We start from the raw sequence: 25,209 nt of genomic DNA, 5'->3' as shown, positions 1-25,209 counted from the left end.
GGCTAAGGAGATGATGAAGTATGTTAAGTCACCAAGTCCTCCGGGTGATGCTTGTGTATGCTGCCAAGGCACGTGTAGCAAATGTGTAGATTGGGGGACTGGGGTAGGCAGGTAAGAGAAGGCCAGTCCCTAAACACGTATCTCACATCATGCATTAAATAAAATGCCTGGGAGAAATATTTTTTTCTCAATTAAAATGGAAGAATGTATGACTATTTGTAGCATCTAGTCATTGAACTCTCAGTACCACAGCGATTTCTTGATTGCACTTGTCAACCCGTATTGATCCTTTCAGTTTATTGAACATTAGGGTCAGGAAAAAAGCTTAAAAATGATTCAAAATAGGGAAGGGTGAAGATGACAGTTCAAGAATTAGGAAGAGCTGACTTGTGTCCTGACTCCACTATTTATTTACAAGCTGTGTGGCAAACTACTTAAAGTCTTGAAGCCCCAGTTTCTTTATCTGCTAAGTGAAGAAAATAAATAGTGCCTGTTGGGGAGAAAGTTGTAAGAGTAAGCCAACTAAAACAAATATTGATAGACTTTCATTCCCTCCGAGTATTACCTTTCTACACTTCTTGGGGTTTTAAGTAATAGTAATGGACTTTGGTTCAATTAAACAGAAAAGGAATGAATTGGCAATATCATCTATAACTTAGAGAATCAACTGAAAGAGTGGGGAATGAGTCTCTGGCAGAAAATCAAGGGAAGCTGGTCATAGGCACATAGTCTGCTCAGAACAAAGGAATAGATACTAGATTCTGGCTGCCACACCACTGGCCTCTCAACTCCTCCATATTGGCTGGGAAAAATCTCTAACTGACCCCAGTCCTGCTTTATTCAAAGCCATGGGCAAGGGAACCTTACTGGCTAAGCTTAAGACATATTTCCATATTCTACAGTTCAGAGGGTAGGGACCCCTTGTGTTTCTATAATGGGAGATGGGTAAACCTGTTTCCCCAACTTATAATTCCTCCAAATAGGACTAGAATGGGATTCAGGGCACATTACTAGCCTGTAAAGCAAGACTTAATAAATGTCAAGGAATCAACATCAACTAAATGGATTCTCTGACTGCAATTCTAATTCCATTAAACTAGAACTCAGTAAATAAAGGATACATTTAAAAACCCCATATATTGGTAAATTTTTCAAAAGTGCTTTTGAATTGATTCAGTCAAAAAAGAAATCCTAATGAAAATTATGAAGTACTTAGAAATGGCTGAGGATAAAAATAGCAAAACATAGGATACAACAAAACTGGTATTTTGAGGGAAATTTATAGCTTTAAATTTTAGAAAAAAAATAGAGTCTGAAAATTAGTGACGCAACTATCCAGTTAAGAAGTTAAATCAAGAATGATCAAATAAACATATTAAGGGCAATCAATGAATAGAAAACTGATTAATATGGGGTAACAACCAACCAAAAGTTGGTTACTTGAAAGAATTAATAAAATAAACAGACTTCTAATAATATTGATCAAGAAACAGAAATGCAGACTAAGCTATAGTGAAAGACAGCAGAGCAGTGGTTGCCTGGGGAGCGTGGGGCAGAGAGGCACAGAACATTTGGGGATAATGGACAGGTTATATTTGCTATCTTGTTTATAGTGATAATTTCATAGGTGTACACAAATGTCAAACCTTATAACATTATTCCCTTTTAACCTCTTTGGTTTATTGTATTTTTACTATACTTGAGTGATGTTAAAAATAGTAACTATATTATAAGAAAGTGAAAAAGAGCTCCATTCCAGATATTGGTCAAACTCCAAGCTACCCCAAAGTCTACTAAAACTCAGCTGAGGATACAATGACTGCCCCATTTTCATTCACTGTTCACTCAAGAAATCCTTGAGACAAGCGCCAATACAGCAGTGAGGGTATAACAGTGAACAAAACAAACTGCTTGTCTTCATGGAGCTCATATTCTAGTGTCATGAGTTTTATGGCAAATAAATAGTTAAAACAGGACAGAAGTAGGTTTACAGTTGCATTGTGACATTCTTTTGAGTTAATATAGCTATTGCAATAATCAGAACCTGCATTTTTTTTTTCTATACAAACAACTATAAACCTACTTTTTCCAAACCCTGTAAGTACCACCAGGGCAATAAATGCTAAAGAGAGAGAGAAAGCAGAATCATTCTTCCTGACACCATCAAATTTTCCTCCGAATTCACCTGTTTACATTCTTTATACCCTCACCCCGTAGGATTGTTTTTATTCAATTGCATTTTTGGAATTATGTGATCAACACACACTGAAGGACTCATAAGAAACAATTTCACAGAAGTCAAACATAAAAGAAAATAGAAGATGAGCCCACTGCTAATTGATTTTATACAAAGAAACTTAACAAATATTTTTATAGCACTTCATATGTACCAGGCACTATTCTACATGCTTTATAAAAATTTGCTCATCTAATTCTAATAATGATGTTATGAGATAGAAACTACCATTCTCCCCATTTCAAAAGGGTAAACTGAAGTGCAAGAAGATTGAGTTACTTGTCCAAATCCCCACAGCTAACAACTGGTGGAGGTAGACAGCTGGCACCAGAGGCCATACTCGGAACTCTTACTTTATGCTGCCTTCTTTGAAACAAGAAAGCTTTGATAGGGATGACAGCATTTCTGGTAGACTTCAGCAATGATGTTCAGAATAGGCATATTCCAGATGTGGTCAAGAGGAATAATGGAGGTTAAAAAGGAAGAGTGTTGCATAGAGAAAGAACAGTCTGAGCAAAGAATACAAATAGGAATTGCCAAAACATTCAATTTTGCAACCAATATTTAGTAAAAGTCTACAAAGAGCTAAGTTCAGTTGCTGAGGCGATATAAACACAGTCACGATTTAGAGAGTTAAGCACCAAGAGTATTAAGCATAGGGAGCAAGGGGGCATCTGGGAGAGTCACCAGTTCCAATCTTTTATAAATATATATTGATTGATTGAATGAGAGATTTCAGAGAGGAAGGGAGAGAGAGAGAGAGAAACATCAATGCTGAGAGAATCATTGATCGGCTACCTCCTGCCCACCCGCTACTGGGGGTCAAGCCCATCACCTGGGCCTGTGCCCTGACCAGGAATGAAACCATGGCCTTGTTCATAGGTCCATGCTCAACAACTGAGCCACATCAGTGGGCAATCCCAACTTTATAAGATTGGGGAGATGGAGCGAATGGGGGAAGGGCAAGGAGAGGTCAGAGAAGAAATTCAGAGAAGCCATCCATCTTAAACAAATGATCAAAAAAAAAGAAGGCAGTCAATTGTAACTTCCATTTTCCTCTCCCTATATAGACTCCAGGGAGAATTTTAGAAAACAATTTTTTTCTACCCCAAATGATTTTGTTTTCTTGACATATAGGTTTGTCTCAATTTTAATATTTCATTCATCTCCATATGAATCCAAAAGGGCGTGCAGCTAAATGGTTACTAGTGGCACCACCCTCACACCCTCTGTTTCTAATTAGGAAATGTGGGCTCTCCCTGGATAGATGACTTAGCATGACTCTGCAGCCTAATATTTTTTTTTAAGGAGCCTGATTATTTTATGACACAATTAAGTTATATCAAACAAAGCGAACCCAGGCCCTGTTAAACAAAAAAATATATGTCTTAACCTTGAACCAAGAGGTTACTAGTAAATTGCTTGTGCAAAGTGCACGCACTGACAGCTGCATTTTAGATGTTTTTATTTATCTTAAAACTAAGAGCAGGCTCTTCGATAAGCAAAGCCTGAGTCTGCATTTTCCGAGGGTTCTTCCTGGAGCACAGTTTCTCTCAGCAGCCTCCTTTGTTCATTTTTATGAGTTTAATCCAAGTTGCAAATAAATGGATCTGTCATCATTTCTCAGAATGTGTTGTTTTCAACATGACCTGCTGATTTTCCCAAGTGCTCTCTGTTATTGCGAAGTCATGGTAGCACGGCCCATCAACCCCTTTCACTTGCTTTTTGGCCACCAAATCCCTTGCCTTTCCTTTGACCTCCACCCAAGTATACAGCCTTGCATCATTCTTTTCTCCAGATGTCTCTTCTTTTTTTTTTTTTTTTTTTTTTTAACTCAAGTCCAAAGTATTTTCACTTGAAATTTCTTGACTTAACCCAAGAGTAAGAACAGCTGCTGGAACAGAGCCCACTCCTGCACGGGGAAATCTAGGTAGTAGAACTCCCTCACATGCATGGCAACTTCACCCTCATAGTTCTGCAAACAGCCCCACCCATTTTCTTTCACTCCCCACAGCCTTGTGGAGAGAGTCAAAGGAGATCCAATAGGTGGAACTGCTTTGTACACTGTAAAAATGTCGGGGGGGGATCACTTTCTTGTGGCTTTGTTCTTTATTTGAATTGGCTCTGTTCATCTGGAGAAGGGTAACTTGAACAAATGGCGTGTTAGATTGGGATGTAGAGCGACTGATGAATGGTGACATCTGCTTTATCCACTTCAAGGCTTGTCTCAAGGAATCACGCCCTCCAAGAAGCTACTGCGAAACCTGGATTCTCTCATCATAGCTGCATTTTAGAATCAGTCAAGGGGGCTTTTAAAAACCCTCATGCCCAGGCCACACACCTCAGAGCAATACATTAGAAATTCTAGAAGTAGGAGCCAGGCATCGGCATTTTTTTTAAAAGCATCTCAAATGATTTCCGTGTGTGGCCACACAGGAGCATCACTGATCTGGGCTCTTACACACCAGGTGCTCAATTTTAATATTTCCTTTGTCTCAATTTTAATATTTCATTCATCTCCATATGAATCCAAAAGGGCGTGCAGCTAAATGGTTACTAGTGGCACCACCCTCACACCCTCTGTTTCTAATTAGGAAATGCGGGCTCTCCCTGGATAGATGACTTAGCATGACTCTGCAGCCTAATATCTAGTATCCTTGTCACAGTCCTAGGCACATTATATCAAAGCTGTCTGTCCATGTGGCCATCTCTCCTACTTTATATTATTTACTTCCTGCCATGTCTAGAGTCTAGTACAATGAATACTCTACACTAAGTATTCAATAAATGTTAAATTAAATGGAAGAGAATTGTCAATTGCTCCAGATTCCTCGAGATGACTTTTCCTATGATACAGACCAGAAAAGCCTCAAAAAGATGACTGGGTCGAAGTTGAACGTTTTTGTTTGTTTTCAATATTTAAACTATTGGCTGCGAATTTTAATAGATAGTTGCAAAGATTACTAACATTTCATCTCTGAGAGAAGAACAGCTTTTTGATATGCAATGCTTAACTTGCAGAGTGAAAGTTATTGAACCGAAAACCAGGTGGTAAATCTGTTAACAATTTTAAAATAAACTTATTAAGAGTTCTCTAAAAATAATATTTGCTTGGTATTCTAAAGCACTGATCCTGGTACTTCGCATGCTTAAGGATGAATTTTCAACTTTGTTAAAAATACAGGGTCCTGGTTGTTAGTCTCAGAATTTCAGATTTAGGGGTGGAGCAAAGGCATTTATGTAGTTTGCCGATGTTGTTTTTTTCTATGACTGAAAAATGTTTTATTCTCTAGACAAATGTATACTGTCTCAGGCACTAATCAAGGTCATGGAGAAGTGATGTCTGAGATTACCACTTTACAAAATAAAATGCCACCATCAACATACCGGACTAGTATCAGAATATCTCCATGGGAAAATATTTTCAAGTTACATATTCTACATCACATCAGGGGCATTATTTTATAATAAATAAATAGAAGAGAGCCTCCTTCAGATGCTCAAATCATTTATTGGCCAGACAAAATTAAATGAGTGCAGCCAAAGGAGTTAGAGGCCCCTCTCCCTCCTCCTCACTTCCCCTCCCACCCCAAGCATCTCCCTTCCTGCCTATGTTCTTGCTATTATTCGATCTGGTTTGGTCCCAGTTGAAACTGGCTGCCAGTGTTGTCAACCCTACAAGAGCAATTATCAGATACACTAATCTGCTTAGTTGTGATAACAGAATCCATTCTACTTACTTGAAGAAGAAAGGGTTTTATTAGGAGATTTGGGTGGCTCACAGAATCATGAGAGGCCAAGGAAACAGACTTCAGGCTCAGTTCCAGGAAAGACTCCCAGAATCCCACTTCCAAGGGGCCCACCCGGGAAGCGGATGCTTCTGCCAAAATACGGAAGAAGCTGCTGTTCACAGCTCTGCCACAGCCCGCTTCGAGAAATGGAGGCATCACACCCATTGGTGTTCTCTGCATGATTCAGTTCCAAACCAAAGTCATCCTCTGATGCCTCCGATTTCTCGAAACCATATTAAATGTTTGTTCCCAGCAGGGAGAGGTTCTGCCTGGGAAAGTAGGATCTACCCTTAGGGAACTATATAGGGTGTGTTCCAAAGTTTGGGGGTCACTGATACCCTGTACTAGGTAAGACATTACAATGATTAACGTTTTGCATCCCGAAACACCCCTAAAATGCATTTTGCTTTTTGTGGAGTATACTGAAATGGAACAGCAAAATCCCTAGCTGTTCCTCTAAGCCACACAGTGGCTTCAAAATCAACGATGACACATTTTTCAGTTTCATCGGGACTATTCATCTCAGCCCTGGAGATGGGTTTATTTCTGGTTTTGTATGGGTAACAAAATAGATTTTGTCGGAAATGTTTGAGTCAGAGATTCCTTGTAGATACATTTTACACTGATACTTCATCTTCAAGGGTAAAGATAATATTTGTCTCATTTTGTGAGTGAAGAGTATATTAAAATGTTTAATTCTTGAGTGGAAGTAGGGGACAAAAACTTGCCTACAAGTATGGGCTGCAAACAGAATAGCCAATGTCCTTTAATTTAATAATATATACCTACTAGAGGCCCCGTGCACGAAATTTGTGTACGGGTAGGGTCCCTAGGCCTGGCCAGCGGTCAGGGCCGATCGGGGCCTTCCAGCTACCATCCAGGGCCTTCCTTTCCCAGCTCATTCTGTGATGCCCCCTGGTGGTCAGTACATGTCATAGCAAGCAGTTGAACTCCCGGTCAGTGGAACTCCCAAGGGGACAATTTGCATATTAGCCTTTTATTATATAGGATAACATGTATGCAACATACTTACCAACACTACCCTATATTCACCAGTACAAAGGTTGATTCATCATATTGAAAACAAAGGAAGAAAGGAAGGAAGGAAGGAAGGAAGGAAGGAAGGAAGGAAGGAAGGAAGGAAGGGAAGAAGGAAGGGCAGGCAAGGGGAGGGGAGAGGAGAGGAGGGGGAGGAAAGAGAGAGAAAGAAAGGAAGGAAGGAAGGAAGGAAGGAAGGAAGGAAGGAAGGAAGGAAGGAAGGAAGGAAGGAAGGACCATTTGCCTTAGTTTAGACAAAGCTACCTGACATCTGGGATAGATGCCAATTAAAAAAAAGAGACAAAGTTCAGCCAAATGTGATAATTACATAAAGCAGCATGGGTTTCCTTTAAACAGAAAGGGAGGTGGCTTGAAATTAATACTGGGCTTAGCTCATTGCCTCTCATGTGAATTATCTAGTACAAATTCAATGCATGTGCAGAGCTTCCAGGAGCCCGTTATCACTTGCTATTGGGATCTCTGCATGTGCCCGTGGTGAAAACTTCCCAAGTCATCTCATGAACCCAATCTGCTCAAACTTCATTCTTGTGAAAGGTTTTTCTCTCCGTATTGCATCACCTGGCCAAGACTTTGAAGTAGCCAAAAATCTTTATTCTCAAAAATCTTTATGCTCCTAGTCTCCCTGCCTGGGAGCATAACTCGCCCCTTTGCTCCACCTAGGTGACCAGGAACTTTAAGCATCTACCTTACCCTTCATTTGCAATCTATCACCTGATTTCATTCATGTCAAGAAAAAGACACCTGATAGCTTAAGGTTCAAAATCCTATCAGGAGGTAACTGTTAGGGTCACCGAAGGAGGAGTGCACAGGCTGAAAGAGGTGAAGAATTATGAATTTATTAGGTCATCTGGAAAACTAGACGGGCTGAGCCCCAAAATGGCACCAGCAACCAGGAACAGGGAGGCAGAGATTTTAAAGAACTCTAGGCGGGCTTTTTCTGGGCGGAGAATTCTCTGGGCGAGTCCTGAGGGGAAAGATAATGGTCTTAGCAAGAGGAATTTGTCTAAGCAAAAGGGAACGTTGGTTGTGAAATGATCTAAAGATTAGTTCCCAGCGGAAGGGGTATCCATTCAATTATTTGATCAGACCTAACAGTAAGAGAGCTAAGTCTAACATTTAAAAGAAGAGAAAAAAGACATTAATGGCAATCAAGGGTATTTCCCAATTAATAGAAGGATTTTAATATAGGTTTAGGAGAAAGATGGATAAATATCTAAAGAATCTATCTCTCAATGAAGCTCAATGGCCTGTAAAGGAAAAGATGTAATGCAACTGTCTTTTCAAAAAGTCTTAAACCACATCTTTTTCCAATAAAATAATTCATAAAGGAATAAATTGGTATTCCCTATTTCCACCCCTCTTTCCACCCCCATTGCCATTGACTCAATTCAAACCATTACCATGTAGCTTTTAGTAAGGCAAATGCATCCTGGGATTCCAAGTTTCCAAGCCCTCCATAGCACCACCAGAGTCGTCTTCCAAAAATAAGTACTATGTTTGTTCACTTCTCAAACTTCTTCAAAAATTACTAGTTACCCAAAGAATAAAGCCTCGATTTCTCATAATGGCACAGAAAACCCTTTGATTAATATAAGCGCAGCCTTTCGGCTCCTATTCAGTCACAAGTTCGAGATTTTTCAATCCAAAAGTCTCAATCCTGCTCAGGTTTGGAGATGATTCTGCATGAGCCAGTCATATCTTTTGGGAGGATGGGGCCCTTGGGGTCTGGAACTAGCCTTGCTGCCCTAATATTGGCAACTGGTATATGTTGGTTTAACCCTCCCCATGTTACAAGCCCACCAAGAATCAGCCTTGTCAATGACCTCCCAATATTTGTCTTCTACTTATTACTGTATCTAGGCTTTAATTCCCTATTTTACCCTACACTTCTACCACCAGGACTCCAGCCTTGTTCAGAAGGTCAGCCTACTTGTATAGGCCTATAGAACCCTATAAACCAAAGGCAGATGCTATATGACCAGAACCTCAGTGACAGCTGGAGATCAAACCCATCTTAATCATCACCTACGTGAAACTTGGTTGTCACCATCTAGAGACTCCGGCTGCTGTGTTCTATCCAATAGGTCCGATTCTTTAGCATGTCAATGCTAACCCAGATGGCACCAAATGATCTTCTGAAGCCAAAAGTATGGTGAATTTTCTCAATCCTGGCCCTACCTGCTCCAGGGTGACTCCTTAGTTTATACCTAAGAGGTCCCAACATGCTTTCTGCGTACTCCACAAAAATGATGGCTCTACAGTCTAGCCACTGATCCTTGAATACAACATGATGGTCTTTTACATCAACCCTGGTCCAAGTGGTTTGCTCTGCTTAGGCTTTTCTTACCTTTGTCCAATCATCTGACTCCTACCAGTCTTTCAAACGCCATTCCTGTGAAGTCTTCATTAAAACCCTCAAGTTTGCTCCCACTTGGCACATGCCTTGATTATGGAACTTCTCAGATAACATTATAATTTTTTTTTTCTTTCTCACATATGTTTACCCCAAAAAGATTGATACCTCCTTAAGGACCAGCTTAGCTCTTAACAGCTCCTTCCTCACTCACAGCTGAGACCATATGTGCCCTGTAAAAATGTCCCTGGGACGACTCCAACTTTTCCTGGAGCACGTCCAGGGTCCGCTCCCACTCTCTTGTCCAAATCCCTTGTTCTAGGCTAGTACTCACTCGCCTCCTAGCCAAATGCCTTGTTCCTGGATAAACGGGTGGGTTCTGGCCCTCTGGCCTTGCCTCTTGAGGTTGAGCCTTTCAACTTTCTTCCTGGCTTTTGATTTCCATCCCATCCTTGGATCTCCTTGAGCAAGTTGCTCTTCTACCCACTGGCCAGAAACACCCCAGCCTGCGTCCAGCCCAGGCCCAAGAGACTCTCACTTAGGTCCTGCTTGTCCAGGCAGAAAGTTGGAACAAAACAAATAAACATCTTTGCGGTTGGTGAAGCTTTTTCCTAATGAAAGAGAACAAAGGCTTTTTCTTCATAAGGAATATTGATTTATCTCTTGAAAAGCAGGATGATAAGATAACCGCTCTGCAAACCATGATTTCAAGCCGAGCCAAGGGCTCTCGAGGCTCCGCAGATGACACGCAAGTGACATCAGGTGAAAATAAAGACCATTTCAGAAACTAATTTATTCAGGGAAAAAGATGACCACAGTATGAACAGTCATGGAAATACTTTATCATTTCATCCCTCATACTTCCTACCCTGCATACTGACTTTTCTCAATTCCTTGAACATGTCATGGTTTTCTCATGCTGTTAAGTCTATTATAAACCCATGTCAAACAGTCTTGCCTCTACCATTTTCCCCCTGATCGTATCATTTTCATCTTTCAGGTTTCAGGTAAATACCATCTCCTCCTGGAGTCCTTTTCAACTACCTTATTGCACACAGTACTCCTCTCATTAAATAAATTTCTTGTTCATTTGTTTGCAACTCCCAGTAGACTCAGGATGGGGATGGTGAGTCTAGATACCAGATCATTTAGGACAGGTTATGGCATTTAGCTCATGTTCAATAGGTATTTGTTGGGTGAATGAATGGACAGCAGTCATTGCTATCTCATATCTAATGGGGCTGCTCACAGGAGGAATAACACTTGTATACAGATGTAGCCAAAACAGACTGGATGTGTTCACTACAGGGGAGGAACATGGGAAGGGGAGGGAGAAAAGACAAAGGCCATTGATCAGGTGAAGACACTGAGCTGAGACTGTGATGTGTGGCACATCACGGCCAGAGAACTGGCTGATGTCACCACTGATTGTATGGCTTATCTGTTTGCGGCTTTCATCTCTCTTAAAATTTATTCTTGTTATTGGAGCAGGACAGAGAAGAGAGGGTATGTATATAGATATATATGTCTTAGTATTTGTCCTAAATCAGGGTCTAGCTGAATCAGTTTGAGAAATTCACCTTTGAGGTCTCAGTTTCCTCGTTTGAAAAATGGGATAGCCCTAGTTGGTTTGGCTCAGTGGATAGAGCTTCAGCCTGCAGACCAAAAGGCCCAGGTTCGATTCTGGTCAAGGGTACGTACCTTGGTTGCAGACTCCTCCTCGGCCTAGGCCCTGGTCGGGGCTCATGAAGGAGGTAACCAATTGATGTGTTTCTCTCACATCGATGTTTCTCTCTGTCTTTTCCTCTCTCTTCCACTCTCTTCCATTAAAAATCAATGGGAAAATATCCTGGGGTGAGGATTAACAAAACACACAAAAAAAGAAAGAAAAATGGGATAATAACAACTAACTTGCAGATTATAATGAAGATAAAATGAAATAATGTGCACAGAGGGCTTGTATGTAATAGATACTAAAATGGCAGTGGAGGAGGAGGAGAGAGAGGAGCAAGGAGGAGAAATGATGCCGTGTGATTTTTGCAGGAGTGAAAATAACAGGATAGCAGAGTAACCTCCATGGCCAATGAAATACCAGGATAATGACTTCCTTAAAGAAACAAAAGGTTTTTGTTGTTGTTTGGTGGGTTTTTTGTTGTTGCTTTGTTTGTTTTTTTTTTACTATTGGAGATCTTTGTAGTGAAGAACAAGAATCTTTTCTATAATTTTAAGTTCTTTAATTATACTCTTTCTTGGCTTTCTGTTTTTCTTCCTCTAATTCTGATGCCACATATTATCTGGGAAGTCGTCTATAGTCATTGTTCTCCCAATTTCTTCGTGGGAATATAGTGCTTTATTTTAGCATGAGATGTTTTTATTCTGTTTTTTTGGTTTTTTTTTTTTTTTACATTTTGCCTCATTTGCTTTAACCTTTATGCATGCTCTTCTTTCTTCCTTGTCCTTGCTCTCTCTCTCTCTCTCTCTCTTCCCCAATGCTTTTTTTCGTTTTAAAATATCTATGGGATAAGAGATGAGTCCAAATATTTGTTCATACAATAACATTTCAGAAAGTCATGGTAACAACTAGATTGAGAAAATACAAGAATCTTGGTTTCAGAGGCCAAATTTTATATTATATGAAATGTATTTGAGGGCAAGAAACCACAAAGAAAAAGAGAAAGAAACATTCATATATTTTATCCAACTTTCAGGAGAATGTACATAAGATGACTAAATATGAGTTCAATAGCTACCTAAGAATATGACAGGAATCAGTAAAGAACTGGCTTTGAAAGAGAGACAAAAGCACCCTGATTGGATTTTCTAAGAGCTCCTGGGACACATACTATTAAAAAAAAAAAAAAGAAATATAGTTAAGAAACTGCTAAAGATCCAGCAATTGAAAATGTTTAAAGTTAAAACTCACCAGAGTCAGGATAATGCAGGCCACTACAGTAAAGTGGAGAAAGGGATATAAAACTTTTATATGCAGAAAGCCTTCAAAAATATATAGAGAAATTTAGTACAAGAGGCTTGGAGGTGCCATGTGTAAAAATAAGCAGAAGAAGGAGAGATTTTTAGCTTTAGCCATGAGTGAAAGGATTATAAGCCAAACCACAGGGAAATATTTCAGTGGAAAATAATGGGCTCTTGAAATATATATTCAGAATAAAAGAGCAAAGGTAAAAGTTGTTCTCCTGACAAAACACTAATGAGAAATTAAAAATGGGAAAAAGAAATGACAGGGATACTAACCCCAGGGATTTTACTTCCCTGAGAAGCAATAGCAGGAGAAGGAGAGCTGGCCAGCACTGGGAATCCGTTTCCTGGAACAACTGGGAAAATGTTTTAAAGTGAGAGGGTAGAAATTAAAGCAGCAGTGAAAAGGCTAGGAACTGATAAGGCCACATTACACACCAGGTCTTGATAGTATATCATTGTTATTACTGGATTAACAGCATACTGTTCCACTATATCAAAACCTTTTGTACTAAAGGATCCTATAAAAGGATCAATAAAACAACTCCTTAAAACAATAAAGCAAACATATTCCATATGTTTTTAGAGGAAATGAAGAAAAAATTAGTGAAGATTTAAGCTTGTTTAGGTCTCTCTGGCCAGGTTAGATTAGTAGAAATTCAAAACAGAGGTAAACATTATTTTTCTAATGGTTAGGAATTTAAAATCAAAGGAGGAGCTCAGGCGGCATGTACTGAAGATTGGGCAATTTTCTGGTTAATTTGTTTAATGTGGAGAGCCTCCAAATGTGTGGTTTTTTTTTAAACTGGCCCTGTTAAAATTATTTTTCCATAATATTAACAATGTATTGGCAAGTTTCCCTTTTGTTCTTCATGAATAGCACAAGCATGGATGTATAACTTAACATTCTTCAGCAATATTTGTACCAATAAGTTATGAAATAAATATATATTATACAAATATTATGTATTAAATCCTGCAGATACAATATGCATGAGAGAATACTTAAACATCTAAGTCCTTTATATATATGAACTTATTCATTCCTTATAAAATGCCTGTAAGGTAAATTTTATTATCATCCACATCTTATAAGTGAGCACACAAAAGCCCCAACATTAGAGTGAACTGCCCAAGATCACAGAGCCAGGAGCTTAGATTTGAATCTAGGCTGTCTGGCGTTCCTGGTCTCTTAAGACTGTGCTATGTAGCCATCAAACAGGGAGGTCTATATACTTATGAAATCACTCTGTTAAAAATATGAAAAGCATGGCATGAGAGCAAAGGAAGGCATATCTAACTGCATGATGGGAGGAAGGGAGGGTTGGGAAAGTCTTGCTTGAAAGATAAGTAGGAATTCTCTTAGGTAGTCAGTTGGAGAAGGACATTTCTTGTAAAGATATAAGTACATGGTGTGGAGGAGAGAGCATGCATTTGGAGAAGGAGGGGTTATAAACAGTTCAAAGTCACTAGTACACAAAACTGAAACATATACATTCACTAGCTTATTTTTATAAATCTGTTGCAGACAAAAGGAGTTTTCAATATGCTAAACTTGAAATTCCCTTCTAAATCTGAAGGAAAAAAATGTATTCTCTTAAAGCAGTGGTTCTCAACCTTTCTAATGCCTAGACTCTTTAATACAGTTCCTCATGTTGTAGTGACCCCCAACCATAAAATTATTTTCGTTGCTACTTCATAACTGTAATTTTGCTACTGTTATGAATCGTAATGTAAATATCTGTGTTTTCTGATGGTCTTAGGCTCTACAGCAGCGGTTCTCAACCTGTGGGTTGCGACATTAGAAAGGTTGAGAACCACTGCCTTAAAGTGAAGTAGACTTTCTTATTAACTTAGAGAGATGCTATTGATTGGTAGGCTGAAGGTATATGATCAGGATGGTTAAGGTGACTGACTGATCATTTTAAATCCCAAGTACTGTGATTTTCCCAAAAATAAAAATAGATAAAATATTTGATTCAGTGTACTGGTCAGTCTAAACTGTCAAGAGGCAGATCATCATTCAAAAAATCGGGTTTTTTACATCCCATCTATGGGATCCAGCCTTCCTACTGAACAAAGCTCTTTTTGTTTCCATTAGCATGTCTGTTTTTATAGTTCCTGTTTTCAAACTATTCAAGCATTTTTATAAAATACCACAATACATTCTATTTTCTAACAGAATCTTTAGGGAAATAAGAATACAAATAATGGCAACAATATTATGAAGTAACTCCATATGATTAATGTAGCCGAGGCTGCTGTATTTTAAGTCTTTCCATAAAATCATTGGGGTCTCCTTTCTTTACTTTTTAAATATTGAATCGTATTCTCAATAAAATAGGCTTCTTGGAATGCTTTAACATTTTCTCTAAGAAAAGACTTTATGTTTAATGCTCTATACGTAATTGGTGTCCCAAATAGACAGAATTGGACAGTGAATTTTGAGATTGACCAAATTTCACTCCCACTACTCACTAGCATCCCAATGCTCTACTCCCACTGCCCTCCTGTTGGAATTCTTTGACGTTTTCCTGAAATGAAAGAGGACCTGAATTTTGAACCAGGACTGGGCCTCTTATTTCCTGCCACCATTTCCACCACTCCCCGCTCCCACCCCGCCGCGATCATCCTTCTGCGGGCAATGACTTACTGAGGTCTTCCTCATTGACAACACCCAGCACACCTTTGTCAAGAACCAGAGTTCCTTCAAGATGCTGCCGCTGTACTCACCCATACCCACGGATACGATCTCAGGTATGGACACCAGTTAAGCCAGAATCTTCATCATGCTCTTTAGAGAGCTCCCAGTTTCTGCTACACACTTCATCCCCGCAACTGCCTCCAGATGTTAGTTCCATAAGGCCCTCAAATCACGCACTTTGTGGCTGAACACGTACTGAACACACCCCTGCTTGACTTCCTGTGCAGAGTGAGAGAGTTGGGGCTCTACTCCTCCCCACTTCAGAGCTGCCCCCCGGGCCTGGAGTGGCTCCCTACCTCCCTACTAACACCTGCTTCAAGCCAGCAGCCACCACCTTGGGGTTTCCCTGAGAGCCATCCCTCCAATGGGATGGGACTCAATCAGATCATACAATTGCCTAGACACCAACTCATGGCAGGGGCCCTAAACTACTGCAGCCCTCAAAGAGACTCCCTTCCAAGGAGTTGCCTCTATCAAAGGCCACTGGCTGATGGATACTGTCAGCCGAGGATGTTGCCTTTTCTAAGAAAAATGAAGGAAGGAGGTTTGGTCTCTTCAAGACAGCTGGAGAGCCTGAACATAATGAACAGCATGACACCTGTATTTTACAGCAGAGGCAAGCACTTCCGTGCATATACTTCATCAGTGTAGATCAGTAATATAACTTAATGAGATTTTTTTTTAGAGTTATCATGTATTGCTTTCTGACACCTAAAGTCTAGGTTTCCCCATACAGTCTTTTCAGTTGCTAAACTATGGTTCTTAGTGTTGTTGTTGTTGTTTTTAATATATTTTATTGGTTTTTTACAGAGAGGAGGAGATGAGGGTCAGAGAGTTAGAAACATCGATGAGAGAGAAACATCTATCAGCTGCCTCCTGCACACCCCCAAGTGGGGATGTGCCCACAACCAAGGTACATGCCCTTGACCGGAATCAAACCTAGGACCCTTCAGTCCACAGGCTGGCGCCCTATCCACTGAATCAAACCAGTTAGGGCGACTTAGTGTTTTTTTGTTTGTTTTTTGTTTGTTTTTCTATTGCTGTTATAAAGTAAACAGGAAGTAAATCTGCCTTCTCTTCATTATGCATTCACTTTTGCATAATGTTCTACAGTAAAATTAGACATATTCCCTGGAGAACCCCAAAATGCCAATGACAAGAATACAATCTAACTAATCCAATTTTCTCTTTCACTCAGGGGAATATTAATTTTTAAAAAAACAGATTATCTTCAAGAGTTTCAAAGAGAGGGTAATTCCCACCTCTTTTTAGAGTGAGAAACGATTTTCTTATGGCATATGCTAAACTACATGACCATTAACTGCATGAATTTCTGTCATCTCTGCACATGGGTAATGGACTCTTCCCCACTTTATAAGAGTCACTTTACAAAGAAATCTGGTAAAATTGCTTTAAGCTGTGTAGTAAGGAAAACCATACCTCTGATTTTAGGATAATTTAGCATGGACTGTAACAGCCTTATATATTCCTTAAGAGCATGATCCATGTCTGTTTTATTTATTTTTCAAAATGTGCCTGTCCCCAAACACGTTGGGACAGTGCCTTATACAATATGAGTGCTGATGGATGAGTTAAAATAATTCATGTACTTGAAAGAATTCGGTTCAATATATTATATAATTTGACTTCACCATTTCACAATTTAGCTTCTTTGTAATTGGTCCAAATTCCCTTGAGTTTTTAACATAGTTGAATCATTAGCTGAGATAATCTTCACTACTTGGGATTAATATAAGTAAACAGATTGGTAAATTCACTGTAACATATTACTTTCATTTATGAATCACATCACATAAAGATTTAAGTTGAAAAGTAATTGAGAAAACACACTATTTGGAAAAGAATAAACTGGAACAGACGCACCAGAAAAATGTTCAACTATTTTGGTGGATTTTGGTTTTGTTAAGTTCTTAAACATGTTTGGCCTAACACATTTCCCTTTAATTCCCTTAATATACCCTGTGGATTTCCACAGAAATGTGAACCGTATGTTTCTGATTCAGTTATACTTAACTCATCAACATGTTTGGTAGGAGTGATCTGAAGCCCAGAGCCTCGTGAGCAGTCTTTGTGGGCTCTTGTATGTTAGTGAGTAAACAACTGGAACCTGAACCCAGAAATCTTGGGGCTTCGTTTAATACTCAAATTCCATCAAGAATGAGAGAGTTCTTAACTGGAGCAGGCACACTCGGCCTTTGCCGGTGCCTCACTCCAAATCTTACAGCTGGGAGGAATTATTTTGATAGTTCCCTCTATTTCTTGTCACTTTTACTTTAGAGAATAGGAGCCTTGGATGGCACAAAACTTGTGAGTCAGGATTAGATGCCACCCCACCAGCCCTATCTGTTTACAGAGACCTGGGTAGGTAGGTGCTGTAATGGTCCCGGGAGCCTGTCCATCAAGGCACTCTGAAAGGATGGCTTTCCCCTCCCCGTCAGAAATTAAGAGGATGGAGCATCCTAATTCCATAATCTCTCATGACCCACCCGCTACAATCTGTTTATTTACTTAGAGAGAAAGACAAATTTGTACCCGACTCTCCCCAGGAAGTGAGTGAACAAGTATTAAATGATCTATTTAATGCCTATGTTCATCAAGGTAATTATGCCTTAGTTTCCTAGTCTAACCCTGGCATCTTTCATGAAGCTTGGGGACACATCCGATTCCCTTTTGCTCCCAACGTGGGAAACATACATTAAGGCCTGTGCCTGAGAATTTAATGAAAGATGCTTAGTCCCAACATAATGGCTAGTTGCTCTCTGCCATTAGTCTATCATCTCGTGGGGTTTTATGTTTCTCGTTGAAATGGCTGACATCTCCTCTTTTGGGAAACCAGCAACCACACCTCCTGTTCCTCCTCCTCCTCCAAGGGCATTGCTCCAACAGCTGTCAGATGCCGGGTTTCCCTGTGGTTTGTATTTATAAAGACCCCGAACACTCTGTAAAACATTAGAGATAATCTGCTTATGTTGGTGTCTACTTTTCCCTCTACTCCCCCCAACTACCTCCTTCATTACCGAACCCCACAACTTCCCTGTTACTTCTAAGGACGCCTTTGGAAACCAGATCTTAGGTCTGGAGGCATTCCTTTCCATCTGCTACTCACTGCGAATTAGAAATAAGAACCCCCCTGGCTCTGAGATATATGTAATTTCTGCAGAAGAAACTCAAAAACAGCGGATTAGCCTACTGAAATAAGAACAATCCGAAGGAAATTCCTAAAGAGAAAAACAGCTCTCTCACCGGCTCTCTCTGGAATTAAAGCGAGATGAAACAGATATGTGTGGTATTTGCAGGGGGAGAAGTATAAAAATCTACCTTCTGAGCTTCATAAACATAGATCCTGATCTTTTGCTTTTATCAAACTAGAGTGGCATAAATTATCAGAAAAAAAAAATACAGTGAAAGAAATCTGTGCGGAAATGGGTCCTGAGCTCCTCATTTAATAAACATTCCTGGACCAAGGTGTTGTGGGAAATAAGGCACTAGGGATGGAAGTGTGTCACCCCTCATTTATAATCATTAAGGACTTTTTATTTCCCTGTTTACATAAATCATTCCACCCTATTAAGATAAAAGTCTGAATGGCCTCGTTCCACAGTGGAGAGAGGAAAAACATTCCTAGGATGTCCATTTATTATTTATTTTTAACCTCATCCTTTAAATTTTTCTTTTAAAAATCTATTGTATGACATGAACAATACACTAGTTTAGTGCATGTATAAGTCTTACAGGTAAATATACAGATATTGGAAGAACAGACTCAAAATGCCAGATTTTGTTTTAAGCGTGTTTTACATAGATTTATTTATTTAATCTTCACATGAACCCCTATGTATTAGGTTTAGTTATCAGGTCCATTTTGCAGATAAGAAAACTGAGGCACAAAAAAAAAAAAAGGATATGTAACTTGCCCATGGTCACACAGTTAGTGAATGGTAGAGACTGGGTTCAAGGCTAGGCAATGTGGTTCTAAAGACCAACCACGTAACCACTAGGCTACACTGTAGAGCAGCAGTCGCCAACCGGTGGGACCGCCACTATAAAGGACAAAGGTCTAAGGAGTTCAAGGAAGAGAGAGATCAGAGTGCTGCCATCAAAAGAAGCCTCTGAGAAAATAGCTGTGATGTGCGTCTGTGTCTGTGAGCTATTAAAAGCTGTTGTGAAGATATGATTTAATAGCCTTTTTCTGAACAGTTGCTTAGCTGTTCTCACCCCCTCTCCAGCCCTGTCACAAATGTCATTCTTTGAGTTGGTGGCTCTGGTTGATCGCAGTATGAGTTGTCATCAAGGAGACTTCGCTTCTCAGTGTGGGGGAAGTCTAAGAGTCATAGGGAAGCTTAGACAAAGGAATCGATATCTGAGTGGCACCTGAAGATTCCCTATAGAACATAAAGAAAAATGTAATTTTAGGGGAACATAAATTAACATCGTCTTCACTGTGGACACACTAGAAAACGGGAGCAGGGCATTTATTTGCCCTGCTGCTGGACCAGGTTATATAAGATTTATCAAGATGGAAAAACATGGAAGTATAGACTCCAGACCAATTCAATCTCACCAGCCTGAAGGTTGGTGGAGAATGCAGTTTCCTGGGGTTGGGAAGTCACTCCCTTGGGTCTAGGGCAGTGGTCGGCAAACTCATTAGTCAACAGAGCCAAATATCAACAGTACAAAGATTGACATTTCTTTTGAGAGCCACATTTTTTAAACTTAAACTTCTTCTAATGCCACTTCTTCAAAATAGACTCGCCCAGGCCGTGGTATTTTGTGGAAGAGCCACACTCAAGGGGCCAAAGAGCCGCATGTGGCTCGCGAGCCACAGTTCGCTGACCACGGGTCTCTCTAGGGTAATTGCACAGCTGGAGTAGGTGCCAACAGGCCCTTAACACTTTAGTTGTCTCTGAATAGGAAGGGCTGAGATGCAGTCACTGTTTCTCAGATTAAGGCGGGACAGTTCTGGTTGTGACACCCAACTGTCATTGACAAGGAAGGATGTATTTGGTCATTGATACCAAATACATCCTTCCAAGGCAGCTTCCTGATGCGCGATTGTTCTTAAAACACGAGAGACTTTGATCTCAGTGGTCAGAGGAAACGGATCCGTTTACTAGTAGAAGAGGTCTAAGATAAGAATTACCTGTGTTATGGAGATGGACAAGCACTTCAAGTCATCAAGCATTTTTGGAAAGCCTGCCATATTCCAGGCATAACACTAGTCTCCAGTGGAAGAATGTCCTACAAGTCGCATGGAAGAATATCTAATAGGGCAAGAATTGATGGGAATAAGGCAGGTTCTGGCCACTACATCTAGTCAACAAACACAGGAAAGGACATAAAGTAGAACTTTTTTTTTTTTTTTTGAGAGATAACCTTGAACGCTGATTAACATTTCATGGTAAGATTTATTTTTAAAAAATTCTCTTTCGCTCAACAAGGTAGTATGATTTTTAATTTTTTAAATATTATCGTTTAAGGTATTACAAATAGTAGAACATATGTCCCTTCCCACCCCCCTCCACTAACCTCCCCCTGACCTTTCCTACCCCCAGCACTTGCCTTCATAGGATGATTAAAAAAAAAAAAAGCAAATCCTGAACATAAAGTTGACAAAGGGGAAGCAAGAATATGCACCCAAAAGTACTTTTCAGCATTTATATTTCAGTATAATTCACCATGCACTGAAAATGAAATGTGAATTATTCATTATCAAGAAAGTTCAAAGCCCTTCAACTGAATTTGTTTGACCTGTTTGGCAGCAAAATAAATCTGGTGGGTGGTCTGACTCAGGCACCTGTCCAAGTGCAGTCACATTACATTTCCACAGCATCAACATTTACAAGCCCCATCCCTGCTGCATCAATAGCAGCACATGGGAATGTCTCCGGAACACACGGCAACCCAGAACGTTCCACAAACAAGTTGTCCAGGAGCCAGAGCCTGTAGTTTTCCAGAAAATACAAACTCAGCAAATGAAAAAGGAATCTGCATGTGACAACTCCTCGGAGCTCTACCAGTTGAAATCCATCACGTGAACTTGAGGAGTGACGATTCATCTCCTTAATAGTCAGTAGGCTTTGCAAAAGCCTGGACATCGTCCTCCGGCTCAAATGGCAGAGAAGAGCTTAAAATGCAAGTTTTCTTTCTTTCTTTTTTTTTTCAATTATGAGAGAAAGTTTATTTAGAAAGTTACAGAGGTAGTAGAAGTGAGCCAGCTGGGCTGTGAAGGCTCAGGAGAAAAAGTTAAAGAAGCAAGAGAAGGGCCCTTGGGAGCTTACGAGAGGGGAAAGGCAGAGGTAAGGCTCCTGGGGGGAGGGGGTGGAATGAAAAGAGGAAGGGATAGGTGTGGGCATGCTTCAGAGAAAGAAGGCACACTAAAATGCAAGTTTTCTGACTTTTAAATCAGTATATTTTCCATTACACAGGATGCTTCTCAGTTCGGTTTTCCATATCACCCAAGCTGGAGATAGAGTTACTGACTATCCATCAACTTTTTCTCTTCTCCTTTAATACATATGGTGTGGCCTGTAGGTCAGATAACCTAGACTTGGATGCATTGGTCTGCCATTAACTCTGTATACCTAAACAAGTCACCTAAGTTCTCTCAAGTTCATTGTCTAGCCTATAACTCTACTGACAACATCAAAGGGCCTTTAAGATAGTCATATAAAGAGTCTTACAAATTGTAAGTATCATACAGTATTAATAATATTCATCCCCTCCCTGAGGTTAAGCGTTATGTATACTTAACCCTTAAGTGTACATTTGTTCAACTAAAGTACCTTGTGTATAGTAGTAATAACAATTGATCAGTATTAAATGCATGCTATGTGTCAGACATTGTTCTAAATACTTGCATAGATTGATTTAATCTTCACCACAAGTCTAAGAGGAGTTACAATTATTATTCCCATTCTACATATAAAATATTTGAGGCTTGAAGAAATCATCGAGTTACTGAGATCCTGGTCCCAGAAGCCCCGCTTCATGACCACTAAGGCATGAGGCGTATGATATAATCCATAGCACTGGACCGATGGCCAGCATATGTTCGCTCTACTTCTGGCTCAGGGACCTTCTAGCAGAGCCTCCATGCTCACACACATTTCCTGAACTTCTTACAGATGACCATCATGTTCTTTCACAAGTCTCTGAATCCCACCTCATCCACCCACCTCACTGATAGGAATGAGACTCAATGAGAACACAGGGGCTATTAGCAGTATTTGTTAAGACACAAACCATAGCCTTGAATAGACAGTGAGTCTGGTTGGCTACACTCTAGGCTCGCACGTGGTGAATTAGGCTTAGATATCAGGATAGAACTTACTGATCATGGTCCCAGAAATAGAAGAATCAAGAGACTTTGGGAGATTCATGCAAGGCCAAGGATCTTGCTGCGAGTTCATCCAATAAACCCACCCTGGAACATGCAAGGCCCAAAGGATGTTTGTACTGCCAGATCACTTCCTGTGCTCTGTCCTGAGGCCTCCACAGTGTCAGCCACTCATCCCAGGAGGCCCTCCTCTCTACAGCTGGCCGGGCCGATGTGAAATAAGGCAAGCATGAGACAATATTATTTCCACGTTTAGTGGGTTGAATATTGTCATTCCCCCCAATTTGATGTCTATCCGGGACTTGAGAATGTTACTTTATTTGGAAATAGGGTCTATGCAGATGTAATCAGTTAAGGATTTTAGAGAAAATCATCCTGGATGTAGCATGGACATTGAATTCAACTATTGAGGTCCTTATAAAAGAAAGGAGAGCGAGTTTTGGGCACAGAGACACCTAGAAAGACAAGAGATAGGAATACAAGAAGAATGTCACATGAAGACAGAGGGAGAGATTCGAGTGATGCAGTACAAACCAAGAAAGAGCAAGATTGCCTCGAACCACCAGAGGCTCAAAGAATCAAGGAGGAATACTTCCCTAGAAGCTTAGGAGGGTCAATGACCTTGATCACATTTGATTTCAGACTTCAGTCCCTCAGAACTATGAGAGAATAAACCTTCGCTTTTTAAGTCACCCAGTTTGTGCCAATTGATTATGGTGGCCCTACGGAGCCAACATACCCCTCCTATGGCTCATTCTATAAAGAATTAGAAAAAGTATCTCAATGACTTTAGAATTCACCAAAGAATCAGAGATCCTAAATATAGAAGTAAATTGAAAGTTCTGTAAATCACACTCTAGGTGGGGAAAAATTCTGTTAATCACACTTCTCATGGAGAAAACACAAGTCATTACTGGCAACATTTACTTTCACTTTTGATGGTCTAATAACAAGAACAAAACCCACTTATAGTCGAGAGACCTTTTTGCTTTGTGTAGCCCACTTCTACATAATTATAAATCAGCATGCTCTGAAAAGGCATGTTTCAGAAAAATAAACTTAAACGAAATATTTTAGAATGAATTCCAAAAATATAATAAAATACTGTCATATTTCTGCCATCAAACAACCATTTCAAGAAATATTTTTTATTACCCTTGGTTACTACTGATCTAGCCCAGTTTTGAATCTATTACACAGTAAAGTTCATTTACAATAGTCACTAATTCACATTTTTCCACAACCTAAATAACTAGGGTCCATCAAAGATTATTTTTTTAAATCGTATTTAGCTGGGCCCATTTATGCAGTTTTGACTACTTTGTCACGGATTATGACCCAAATGAATCATAGAAGAGACCCCAAATTTTAACTTATTAGGGAGAAAAAAAAAGCCTGTAAAAATTTTATGCTTTGTAATCAAAGGTATGGCTCCCAGCGTGGTGCCTGCTACCCTGGTGCAGCTGTGACCGAAAAAAAAAAAAAAAAAATCAAGGTGTGATTAAATGGTCTTTTTCATATTATCCTCTCTTAAAGCTTTTGAAATTGGAATGTAGCCATTATTAACAGAGCCGGTTCCCCAGAAATCTCTGCTCCAAAGCGACAAAGGGAGCCCCCCAACTTCTTTTTTTATTTAGCTTTTTAAAAAGAATTTATTGAATGTATTGGGGTGACATTGGTTAATAAAACTAACTATATAGGTTTCAGGTACACCTCTTCATGCCAGGCTAGTGGCTGCTACTGTCACCTCTCCACCGTGTACTGCTCTGTCGCAGGCCCGTTTTCATGAAGAAAATACCATGCTGATAACTTTGATGATGCGTTCTGGACATCCTGTAGCTTCATCAGATTTGTTTTTTCACGGCACAAGCAAGAGGCGCCGGGTGGATCCTCTCGGGTGGACCATTATCCTCTGACACATGCCACCCTACACGCTCTTTCGTCCAGTGTCCCCACATCCCTCAGGGGTAGGGTTCTTTTCTGGTGCCCTGGCCTGATAACTTTAGAAGCGCTGTAGCTCTTCCTTCTGTGTGTTCCCTGCATTGAATTCGTCATCAAATGCTTTCATCTCTTAACTGATGCTGTCTCCTTCGCGGCATTCCTCCGGCTCTCAGACCTCCCAGCTCCTGTCACCTGAGCCTTCTGGATGACCCTCTTAGGCATGGATTCCTTCTCTCTGAAATCCCTCCCACACTCTTTATCCAGGTAAATGTGCTTCAGACATTGCTTTCTTCATGGCATTCCCCTGCTTAATATCTTGTTATGGTTCCCGGTGCTCCACCAGATAAGAGCCCTAATCCTGTAATGGATTTTTCAAACCCTTCTATAATGTAGGAGGGTTTGAAAACCTATTTAGAATCCATCTATCCATCTTTCTTTTTCTCATCATCTCCACTACAACTTCTGTTCCAGACAGATGGGTGTTCACTCTGCTTTCTTCCCAGCTAGACCTCCCCCTCCTTCTGGCCTCACGATTTCTCTTTCAGCCTGTCCCCACTGATTTTTGTTTGTTTGTTTGTTTGTTTTTACTTTGGACACAGAATGTCCCCCTTCTTCCCCGCCATTAAAACTCTACCAGTTCTTAAAGATCCTGCTCAATCCTACTTCCTCAAGGTGTCTTCTCACAAGGCCATTACATCTTGGACATGGTTCACTCTCTATGTCCTTTATCATATGTAACTTTCTGTCCTTCATCCCTCTCATTTCCTGCTTCTCACTAAATTGGCTCAGAGA

This window comes from Eptesicus fuscus, chromosome 24 (assembly GCF_027574615.1).
Source record: "Eptesicus fuscus isolate TK198812 chromosome 24, DD_ASM_mEF_20220401, whole genome shotgun sequence".
NCBI classification, from domain to species: Eukaryota; Metazoa; Chordata; class Mammalia; order Chiroptera; family Vespertilionidae; genus Eptesicus; species Eptesicus fuscus.
Note: the sequence above shows the minus strand (reverse complement) of the source record.